The sequence below is a fragment of the Procambarus clarkii genome, chromosome 66, assembly GCF_040958095.1.
Source record: "Procambarus clarkii isolate CNS0578487 chromosome 66, FALCON_Pclarkii_2.0, whole genome shotgun sequence".
In the NCBI taxonomy this organism is placed as follows: domain Eukaryota; kingdom Metazoa; phylum Arthropoda; class Malacostraca; order Decapoda; family Cambaridae; genus Procambarus; species Procambarus clarkii.
Window position 1 is genome coordinate 25,335,798 of NC_091215.1, and position 9,895 is coordinate 25,345,692.

General features: G+C 40.4%; 2 non-coding genes across 2 annotated transcripts; both read right to left on the reverse strand.

Moving 5' to 3' along the window:
- Positions 1–3,491: 3,491 nt before the first annotated feature.
- On the reverse strand, positions 3,492–3,563 carry TRNAH-GUG (transfer RNA histidin (anticodon GUG)). The gene has a single exon. It is a non-coding gene; the product is annotated as a tRNA-His (tRNA).
- Positions 3,564–6,027: 2,464 nt separating this feature from the next.
- TRNAH-GUG (transfer RNA histidin (anticodon GUG)) lies at positions 6,028–6,099 on the reverse strand. Its single transcript has one exon. It is a non-coding gene; the product is annotated as a tRNA-His (tRNA).
- Positions 6,100–9,895: the final 3,796 nt, after the last annotated feature.

Here is a 9,895-nt window from a genome sequence, read left to right on the forward strand (position 1 = left end):
AGACTACAGAGTGCCGTTCGTAGGCTGAATATTCCCCGCCTCACAGTTCCCGTTCTCCTTGACGGGGCAGGTGCGAGAGACGAAGACGTCCGTCATGACATCCTTCGCCATACCTTCCACCTTATCTCTCATGTCCGTGGCCTGAAGAGACTGGAAAATTTGTGACCTGAGGAGTTTGTAGGGTCTATGGCCTGAAGAGACTATAGGGACCCCATCCCTCCGCTATTTCCCGGTATCGGGCAGCCGGGGCGCATCCGATCCCCTGATCGTCGTCGCCCCTAAATCAACACAACAACAACAACAACAAAGCCGCCATAATTTGGGAATGTAAACAAAGCCGCCATGATTTGGGAAAGATAATCTGCCACGGTTAATCTGCTGGAATACAGAGGCAAGTATTACCGTACTTAACCAGCCTGTTCTCACGATCAGTTAAGAGGTGGTTTTTTATTATTCTGAAGCGTGGAATCAGTAGGCAACCCACCTAATATATCGAGGCCGGCTTCTTAGTCCGAGAGGTGCTCTTCATATCACTGAAACCCTGTACATCTTTGCTTAGTATTCACTCACTGTCCTCACACTCAGCCAGTATCCACGTAATTAACCAACAAAAATAGCTCATCCATAATGAGACTTTAGAATATAAGTTACGATTCAACCGCTAGCATAAAAAAACAAGGCTGTGGGGGAATTGACTTGTGAGATTTATATTCATTAAGTTTATATTAATTTATATAGTAATTTATATTTTACACTAATTTATCATTTTTGATAGCACATTGATTGATTGATGTTTAAAGTGGACTGTATGATTTAAAATTCTCACAAATAGCTTTCCTTACACATTCTGGGGGTTTATGTTTTTTTATGTAGTCATCAATATAAATTATTGGTTAGTAGACATTCACTACAATATTAAGACTACATATTATTAACTAAAATGGGGAGGCATTATCTGTATTTAGTGGGCCTGATCCACCAGTTATGAACAAGGATGATGACACCAAATAATCCTCGTGGTTGAGGCTAGCATAAATACCTGTACTGGTGTACTAGGTAACTAGTGTTAATTCTTCTTCCTCTTCTGTTACACCTGTCTAAGGGCACTTACAATAAATAGTAAGGAACCTCATTTGACAGCTATATCAGAGGGAAATATTGGGAATTAATTTATTAGATGAGGTCAAGGAGTATTTACCTTGTTTTGGTCCCTGTCTAGTATCCTTACCGGATCACTCTAATCTACCTACACACAACTATGTACGCATTGTATGAACTAGCTCTATCTATAAATCCATCAACTTTTTGTATCTTACCTTGTATGTATGTACTTTACCTGAATAAATATTGAATTGAATACCTGAAAATATTGAACTGGCCAGGAATGTGGGGATTTATAACGGGTTTCGGCTAGAATACCTCAGAGTAGCTGTAGTTGATGTTGATAACGGGAACACTATTAGTCCTGTAACACTGTTGTCCAAGGGAAAATTATTGGAGCTAAATTTGCCCCAGCGACTAATGTTTAAATTAAAATGGCGACTCCGTGGCCCCTCCTCCCACTGACGCCTTGGTTGTTTTGTCCAGAAGTCTAGAAGTAGTTAGAGGGGCCCACATTTACTCTGCTTTGGTACTGATAATTAAGTTGATTCAAGGGAAATGCTTTTATGATGTTTACAGTCCAGAGACTGCTGTATTAAGAATAATTTCCAATATTAGGTGGTGAATTTAGTGACCAAATGTGGCAATGATATCTCGTTTTCTACGGGAGGACATTTTCACTGTGCCACGTTTTCTATGAGCGAATTGTTTATTACAAAACAGCAGCAATATTATCTGCCTATTGTATTAAATGTTAGTAAATGGTGTCGGGTTTTCCGACAAAGGCGTAGCCTACTTATATTTATAAGTAGGATACACTTTTTTATGGAATTATAATTTTATCAGATAGTTATATACCGACACCCACACACACTCGCTACACTATACACACATCTGGAAACGAAGACAGGACAGAGGTTAATGTGGAGGCATGAACGTAGCAGGTGCAGTAGCTTAGAGAAGAGGGAGAGAGAGCAGCCGGCACCCTGGTAGTGAGGTTAGAGGAAGAGTGCAGGTCGCCTGTGCTGGGTTGCCATAACAACCTCCAACTCACTGGCATGCGATGTTCCCCGTCTCTAGTGTTTTGTAGATAATGAACTAATATGATTTACTTTGTGTAGTTACGTACGGATCTCATCAAGTCGGACATTGTACTTATATTTCCAACTAAGACACAAACGATGGTTTTTGTTGTTCATGAATAAACACGTAAAGTTACAAACATGACTAAGCAACACTTACAAAACTTTACAAACAAACCTTAACCGTGTGTGTGTGTGTGTGTGTGTGTGTGTGTGTGTGTGTGTGTGTGTGTGTGTGTGTGTGTGTGTGTGTGTGTGTGTGTGTGTGTGTGTGTGTGTGTGTGTTCTCACCTAGTTGTGCTTGCGGGGGTTGAGCTCTGACTTTGGCTCTTTGCTCCCGCCTCTCAACTGTCAATCAACTTTTGTACAGATTCCTGAGCCTATTGGGCTTTATCGTATCTACATTTGAAACTGTGTATGGAGTCAGCCTCCACCACATCACTGCCTAATGCATTCCATCTGTTAATTAACTACTCTGACACTGAAAAAAATTCTTTCTAACGTCCCTGAAGCTCATTTGGGTACGGAGTTTCCACCTGTATTCCCATGTTCGCGTACCACCCGTGTTAAATAGTTTATCTTTATCTACCTTGTCAATTTCTCTGAAAATTTGTACGTAGTGATCATGTCTCCCCTAACCCTTCTGTCTTCCAGTGTCGCGAGGTTCAGTTCCAGAAATCTTTCCTCATAGCTCATTCCTCTCAGCTCGGTGACTAGCCTGGTGGCATACCTCTGAACCTTTTCTAACTTCGTTTTGTGTTTGACTAGATAGTCACTCAACGCAAGAGCCGCATATTCATATGTGTGTATGACAATGTCAGACCACGGAGGAAAAATGAAACAGGAAATTTCCTTAAGTACTTTCGTATATTAAATACGAATTTAATATACGAATTTAATATCTTTCGTATTTAATATACGAAAGTACTTAAGGAAATTTCCTGTTTCATTTTTCCTCCGTGGTCTGACATTGTCACATTCTTAATCACGTGCTTATTTTCGTGATATACACACATATGTGTGTATGTATATATGGAGCCTCATATTCAGCCACATGTGTGTGTGTGTACTCACCTTATTGTACTCACCTAATTGTGCTTGCGGGGGTTGAGCTCTGTCTCTTTGGTCCCGCCTCTCAACAGGTGTACAGGTTCCTATTGGGCTCTATCATATCTACACTTGAAACTGTGTATGGAATCAGCCTCCACCACATCACTTCCTAATATATTCCATTTGTAAACCACTCTGACACTAAAAAAGTTCTTTCTAATAGCTCTGTGGCTCATAAACAGTCTTTAACACTCCCTCTGCCGTGACCAGGATTCGAACCTGGGTTATTGCGGCCACAACGCAATGTACTAACCACTATACGATCACGGCCACCGAGGACTGTGCGTGTATGTCACACATCCACCAAGGCAAAACCAGAGAAAAATTCGCCTCAAGCTAGCTACCCAATCCATAAAATCTGATCTTGTCCAGTCAGCAATATCCTCACATAAGGGAATTTACATCAGCGAGTGCTTGACCAGATAAAAGGCGGGACTCCTCTTCCGCCTGCATCATATCCGGAAAAAAACCCAGGATATGATCCATCATTGCTTCGTCAGAGATGGTATGATGAAAGTGAGAAAAGTTTCTTCAGGTAAAATGTTTACAATCTCAAATGAGGATACCTTCGAAACATTTCTCAAGCAGTGTGGTTTGACTAACCTGGCTGACCCTATCAGTTAGTCAGGCCAGACTGACCTGACATAACCCTTTCACCTGTGCCTCTTCTTATTTAACCCCCTTGTCACCAAGTGCAGGCTAGGTTACCTGTATTTCATTGTTACCTAGGTAGCCTAGCCTCCCCATACTCCCTTGCTCCATTGTACCTTGGCTTTGCCTGTGTTTTCTAGTGTAAAACTATTACTTTCAGGGTACCTGTGTACCTCAAAGTAATCTACCTCATTTTGTTAGTGTAACTTTAGAAATTTATCAGTGTAATTACTTTAGTAAGGTAAACTATTGATTTATATTAGTCAACTAAAGTAAAGTAAATTTGATTTATATTGGTCATCTATTGGAAATAATTAATTTAGGTAATTTTTATTTTCTTAAGTTCATACAAATTTTAGGATGATAACTAGGCTATTTATAGTAAATTATCATTAAGTTTATATTACTTTGGGATTTTTATTCAACTTAGTTTTTTTTTTGTAACTTAGGTTGCCTAGCCTCTCCATACTCCCTTGCTACATTGTTCTCCTGGCTTTGCCTGTGTCTCCTAGAGCAAATTATTACTTTCAGTATACCTGAGAGTACCTTTAAGCAATCTACCCCTTTTTTGTATAATTTCACCCGGAACTAAACCTCTTATCTATTATCTAAGACAATCATCACTTTAATGACCAAAACTGCAGGTATTATACAGCACATGATGTGAACAATGTATTTACACATAATCACAATGTTTCTGTAATTAACTTGAATGTAAGATCTCTATATAAGTAAACACTTTGATGATGTTAGTGCCCTAATTCAAACAGTTGACAACAAATTCTATTTTGTTTTGCTTACTGAAACGTTAAAAGAGGATATTATACAACTCTTCAATATACCAAACTACTCAGCAATTCACGACTGTCGTTCTATTTAGAGAGGTGGTGGTACAGCTCTTTACTACCACCAAGAACTGACATGTTTAAAAGTAATTAAAACTAGAGATCCCTGTGGAGAGTATATCTTTGCCTGTTTCAGAGTCAAGGGTGGCGAGGCTGTCCTGACTGTGGGAGCAGTCTATAGAATTCCTAACACTGATGTGTCTGAATTCAACTCTAACCTTAGAAATCTAATACTAGATAACATGCTGAACAAAAACCGTCTAATAATTTCAGGGTGACTTTAACTCTGCTAGCCTGATGTCGGGTTTTACCCGACACCATTTAATAATATTACATACAATAGGCAGATAATATTGCTGCTGTGTTGTATACACAAGTTACCCATAGAAAATGTAGCTTGTAGTGGAATTTTCCGTCAATAGAAAACGGGATATCATTGCCACATAGTACTATAAATTCACCAGCTATTCTGTTGGGAATTATTCTTAAATACATTAGTCTTTGGACTTTTACCATCATAAAAACATCTCATTTGAATTAACTTACGTATCAGTATCAAAATAAAGTAAATGTGACCCTTCTATCATTTATTGACATTGGACAAGGAGAGCCAGGCGTTAGTAGGGAAGAGGTCAGCCATTGTTTGTTAGACCAGAGTCGTTGGAGCGAGTTCGGCTGCTATAATTCTCTTGGACGAAGTGTTATGGCGATCAACTTAAGTGTTCAACCATCATCAACATGCTGTCAACATAAACAAGGGAAGTGTCTTACCGTAACCCGTTTATCTAATCATTACTGGCCAGTTAATGTTAGGTAGATATAGGGCGAACCGGTTAGAATACAAACGATTGACTCAACACAGGTAATTAAGCCTTGGTCCTTATCTAATATACAGTGTTTTCTCTGATATAGCTGTCATATATTAGGATTCCGGCTTGATAGCTAGTGCCCTATGACAGGAACAAGAAGAGGAAGCAAAGAATGTATTTACTATTTAAGGCTACAGGATCGAGCTGTTAGCTCTTGAACCCCGCCTCTCTAACCGTCGGTTGTCTAATGTACTGACTCGACCAAATTTTATCTTATTTCATATGCTCCATTAAAAAGAGCAATGCACTCTAGGATGAGTATTAATATATTTAATTGGATCATCGGAGATTCGAACTGGGGTCTCAAAATTACGAAACTGATCAACCGACCAAAAAAAAAAGAGAGAAAACAGTCTTAAACACTCCCTCTGCCGTGACCAGGATTCGAACCTGGGTTATTGCGGCCACAACGCAATGTACTAACCACTATACGATCACGGCCACCGAGGACTGACATGTAGGAGTTTGTTAGACCTATTTAAGCTCAATTTTCTGAGTGACTGCTGAGGATATGTTCCCTCAACTGGCTTACAATACTCATATTTATTTCTATATTTTAGTGTATGTGCGTGAGTGTGTATGTATGTATACCTTAGTAATGAAGGGAATGAATGAACATAAAGGATATATATTTACCAGTATGAGTATGCACAGAGTTCATTTAAGCGTTTAGATATAAAACTAAACTTGAAGACTAAAAGTAATGTAGATTTCTGCCTTAACCCCTAAAAATGGGTATACTTTTGGCCTCTCAGGAAACAAAACTCATAACATGTACGATGATTAACGAGTAAAAAAAAACAAAGGATAAACAAAATACAAAGGCACTTCCGTTGGCAGACTATGACCCCATAAAATAAGAGAGCAAGGCAGGTGCAGTTGTGTAACCAGCGTGGATAAAGAGTAGATTATAGGCGTCACACATCACTCAACTAGAAGGACTCAAGGGGCGGTGTACATCGATCTCTGGAACTAACTTTACAACCCATTATTTGGGAGCACTTGGCCAGTGCCACGTACAGAGCACACGCACGCTATAGCCAGTCGAAGCCAGGCCAATTAGTGGACACCCGTCCTCATAATAGCACGCCGCATTTTGACGTATACTTTAACTAAGGCCAAAAACTGTCGTACTAGAAAATGGTAGCGGGTTGCGAAATTGACATAATCCCGTTTACTGTTCGTTGGTCTTCTGGTAGGTTAGGCTAAGGTACTTTAGTACGACGGTTTCTTGACGTTGGGAACGCTCGCGAGAACGGGCTGGGATCACTCTGCCAACGCCATATGGAGGAAGCACACTAACCAGGCGAAGCTAGGCCAAAATGTAGATTTTTCATTGCTTAGAGGAAGAAGACTAGGAAAAAAAATTGGTTCATTAGACAATGCAGGGAAGCAAAGGAAAGAACCAGCAAAGTCTGGAAAACGTATAGAGAACTGGGAACGGAGTCAATACAGAGGCACTGAAGAGAGCCTGAAATGAATACACCAGAGTCAAAAGGGAAGCTGAGAAGCAATATGAAAATGACATTGCAGCTGAAGCCGTTGAAGCACCAACCAAAGCCGTTCTATAGCGATATAAGGAAGTTAGTAGTAACAGACTATGTGATCTGCTTGAAGATACAAGGTGAAATTATCACAGAAAACAACCAGGAGATATGTGAGAAACTCAGCAAAGGATATATTTCAGGTCTCTATAAAAGAAGCAATGTATGGACCAGAGTTGTGAGATGAAAGACCAGAGGTAACACTGGATGACATAGTTGTCAATGGTTCGATTCCCGGCGCCGGCGAGAAACACTTGGCAAAGATTCTTTCACCGTATGATGCCCCTGATATCTAGCAGTAAATAGATACCTGGGAGTTACACAGCTGTTATGGGCTGCTTCCTGGGGATGTGTGTGTGTGAAAAAAATTAGTAGTTAGTAACAGTTGATTGACTGACAGTTGAGAGACGGGCCGAAAGAGCAGAGCTCAACCCCCACAAGCACAACTAGGTGAATACAGGAGGTTAAACTATACCTGTATTCACTATATATATACATACACACACACACACATACATATATATATATATATATATATATATATATATATATATATATATATATATATATATATATATATATGTATATATATATATATATATATATATATATATATATATATATATATATATATATATATATAAACAGATGCAATAAAATATATATCACCATGGCTCTATAAAGAGGCTACAGAGGTACCTTGCGTCCACAAGCTGAACCCTTATTTTACCCCACTTTTATTCTTGAGCAATTGATGTTCTCAGCCGGATTTGTAATGTTGAAGATTTTTTAATGATGAACAGTAAACAAGTGTATGATGTTCTGCTTCCACATATAGTTCCTAAAGTAGAGGAGACATATCCACTCTTTAACTGATGAGTAATATGGGCAAACTTTCATGTTATGTAAGTGTTTGTGTGTGTGTGTGTGTGTGTGTGTGTCACACTAACACCAACACTGTGGTGTAAGTGTGGTCCTCACACTAACAACAAAATAGAATATAACATTCTTAGTCAGCTTCATATTCTGCCGTCGGGGGAATGGCTTCACAAACCGTGCTCGACTGCAATTCGGGTCGTAAAAACACGCATTCTCCTTCCCCCCCCCCCCTCCTCCAGGTCGTAGAAGCACGCACTCCACACTCCTGGTCGTAAAAGGGGGGGGGGCAGTGGTTCAAGAAGGAGGGCAGTGGTTCAAGAAGGAGGGCAGTGGTTCAAGAAGGAGGGCAGTGGTTCAAGAAAAGGGGCAGTGGTTCAAGAAGGGATGGATGCAGGCAGTGAATTTTCTCAACGCATTATTCAGACTTGTAATTTCACCAGCCTTAAATTCACCAGCTTCGTGTTATCTAGCCTATCATTGCATTGAATTTGTGGTAGTTACTCAAGTGTGATTCTTTGACATAGTTACTCTATTGTGATCCTCTGACATAGTATATTGTGACTTGTTATAATGTCAGCTGCTCTAAAACATGACTGTTTTTAAATTTGCTCTAGAATTAAATAATTCCAATATTTAGTGTCCATAGCTAAGAATTTCATAATTTTTTTTCGTTCACTACCACACAATTTTCTGGGGTCTACTGGAAGACCTAAGTCATCTGGAAAGGTGTCGAGACCTGTTCATGAAGACTAGGCTCCTAAGGAAGGCTAGGCTCCTTAACAGTTATTTCCGGCATCCTATCATAATTATTGTAACTCATTTTTATTATAACTTCATTATTGTAACTATCATTGTTATTATAACTCATTATTGTAACTATCATTGTTTTTATAACTCATTATTGCAACTATCATTATTTTTATAACTCATTATTGTAACTATCATTGTTTTATAACTCATTATTGTAACTATTATTGTTTTTATAACTCATTATTGCAACTATCATTGTTTTTATAACTCATTATTGTAACTGTCATTTTAATTATAACTTCATTATTGTGACTATCATTGTTATTATAACTCATTATTGTAACTATCATTGTTTTATAACTCATTATTGTAACTATTATTGTTTTTATAACTCATTATTGCAACTATCATTGTTTTTATAACTCATTATATAAATATCATTGTCATTATAATTCATACTATATTCCCCATTTTGGAAACTTTTCCTTTCCATGTGCTTCTTCATCCTCTTTATTCCCCTCTCCCCCCCCCCCCCCCCAAAAAAAAAAAAAACTGACCCTCTCATACCACCTCCCCTTCCACTCCACCGCCCCTCCCGCACCGACAAAGTGAGAAGGAATGGGGAGTTCGTGGATGGGTCGGGAGGGTGGGAAAGGAGGAAGGAAACACGTGTTGAAGAGGCCCACGTGGCCATGGCTGCTGGATCAATACCCAACACCCTCAATGGCCTTGCACAGTGATGATGTCCTGTTGCTGCTGGGGGTGGGGATGGCGGCCGGGGGGTGGGGCTAGCGGCCGGGGTGTGGGACTAGCTGCCGGGGGGGTGGGACTAGCTGCCGGGGGGTGGGGCTAGCTGCCGGGGGGTGGGGCTAGCTGCCGGGGGGTGGGACTACCTGCCGGGGGCGGGGCTAGCGGCCGGGTGGTGGGGCTAACTGCCAGGGGGTGGGGCTAGCGGCCGGGTGGTGGGGCTAGCGGCCGGGGGGTGGGACTACCTGCCGGGGGCGGGGTTAGCGGCCGGGGGGTGGGACTAGCTGCCGGGAGGTGGGGCTAGCTGCCGGGGGTGG